The sequence below is a fragment of the Pinus tabuliformis genome, chromosome 2_2, assembly GCF_031772625.1.
Source record: "Pinus tabuliformis cultivar Carrire ecotype Pingquan chromosome 2_2, CPIR1, whole genome shotgun sequence".
Taxonomy (NCBI): domain Eukaryota; kingdom Viridiplantae; phylum Streptophyta; class Pinopsida; order Pinales; family Pinaceae; genus Pinus; species Pinus tabuliformis.
Window position 1 is genome coordinate 1,221,977,165 of NC_142300.1, and position 2,066 is coordinate 1,221,979,230.

Sequence of the window (2,066 nt, forward strand, 5' to 3'; positions counted from 1 at the left end):
TATAAAGGGATACCCCACTAGGTATGTAATCCTTTATCCATTGGAAGTGGAGTCTACCTCCTTGTAAACGTGATACACCAAACACAACATTTAGGGATATTTCATGCCCGTACTTCTAGGTTCGCCGGAAGGTATTCTACAGTTCACGGTTACCTGGTAATCCTTTTTCCTAGATTATCATGAGTAGTAATTTTTGCCTTTTTGACTCTTTAAATTTAAAATATCATCGAGCACTTTTCCTTTTGAGCTCGTTAAATATGAAAGTGACCAAATTCATCTTTCATCCTTTTCTCGACTCTTAAAACATGAAAAGGAAAAGTTTTATTTCAGTGTCTTAAAATTAACTGCCCACGAAATATTCCTGGTTAAAGTTATCTTCCTTAGTGTTACTTTAAAAGTCGATTCCAATGGAAACATTCCCAGAGTCTACCAGACAAGGTTTCCCCTTGGATGGGAATCTTCGTCCTTTTCCTTCTCTTTGAAATGATGGTGCTCCTTATATGGAAACGTTGTCCCTCCCTGGGTTAACCATTGGTTTACTTGTCTAGTTGTTTTTGACCTCGGTGGTCTTGAGCATCTTGACTCCTACCCAAACGTCTCCTTCATTTGAATCACGCCATGATGATTCTAAGGTTGACCCCTCGCCTTCGTCCCCCATTTCTTCACGCTCCTCTTCTACTTTGCCTGGTGAAAGTTTCAAATCTAGTAATGAGGAGGCTAAGAAGAAGAAGAAGAAGACAAAGAAGAATAAGTCAGATAAGCGAGAGGCCAACCATGAAGCTATTGCTCTAAATGCACTTCTTGTCGACACACCTTCTGATCCTCCACAAAAGGTCAGATTCCCTTGCAGGCTGTGTAAGGTGACTATCTCCTCTGAGACTATCTTGGTATTCCTAGAGTCTTAGACGTATGGTCTCAAGATCTGAATCGACCATCCCCGTCGACCTCTAGAGATCATGTCGATGTTACACCCTCGGCTAGCGATGGTAAGAAGAAAGGGAAGATTAGATTCCCCTATAGGTTATGTGAAGGAGAGAATCTTCTTCACCTTTGTCCTCTTATGGATAGAGCATCCAAAATTTTGGAAAAACTTATAGCTTTTCAACCCCCACTTCCTATTGGTTATCAGAGGCTTTCTTCTAATCCTCTCCTGGTTGGTAAATAGATCGACTTGAATTCATCTCTTTCCTGTTCTACTCTTCTTGAGCGTGACCCTCTTGTGCCTGTTCCCGACCAACCATTGGTCGAAAAGAGTGTTGACTTGGCTCCACCTTCATTTGTTCACTCCAGTCCCAAAGAGAGTGGTGATCATACTGCTCATGTTCTTCTCGTCTCCTAAGAGTGTCATGAATCGAAGAGTGACCCTCCCATCCCAGTTGTTCAAGAGAGTCCTTCCCCTATTCCTGTAGGGCATGGGGGAAATCATATGATACCCCCACCAAGTAGTTTTGTCCTCTCTTTTGATTGGGGTCCATTGACTACTTTCCGCCTTCCATATTATGTGCCTTTCCAGATCACAGTACAAGCCTATAATATGGTAGTACATGGAACTATATTAGATGAAGGTGCATATGTTAGCATCATGTCTTCTACTAGTTGGAAAGCTTTGGGCTTCCCACATCTTGTGCCTATCACTCAGAATTTGTTAGCTTTCAACAAAGGAACCAGCCAACCCTTGAGGGTTCTTCCAAAGTTCCCTATTACTTTGGAAGGGAAGACTGTCTGTATAGAAGTGATGGTAGTCCAACGTCCCTTAGATTTCAATATTCTCCTTGGACGTGACTATGTTTATGTCATGGGAGCTCTTGTTTCTTCACCTTTCCATGTGGTTTGTTTTCCGCATGAAGGGAGAATAGTGACCATTTATCAATTGTTCTTCATTGGTCACCAGGCGCCTCCTTTGCAACCATCATCTCTTATCGGCTCTTGTTTGCAAGAAGTACCTTCCCCGCCACAGGTCAATTATGTGGCTACTCATTTTGTCTTCGCATCTGTTGATGATCAAACAAATGGTATTTCACATTATGTATTGGGGGCATTGGAACCCAATTTGTCTTTGGTTCCAA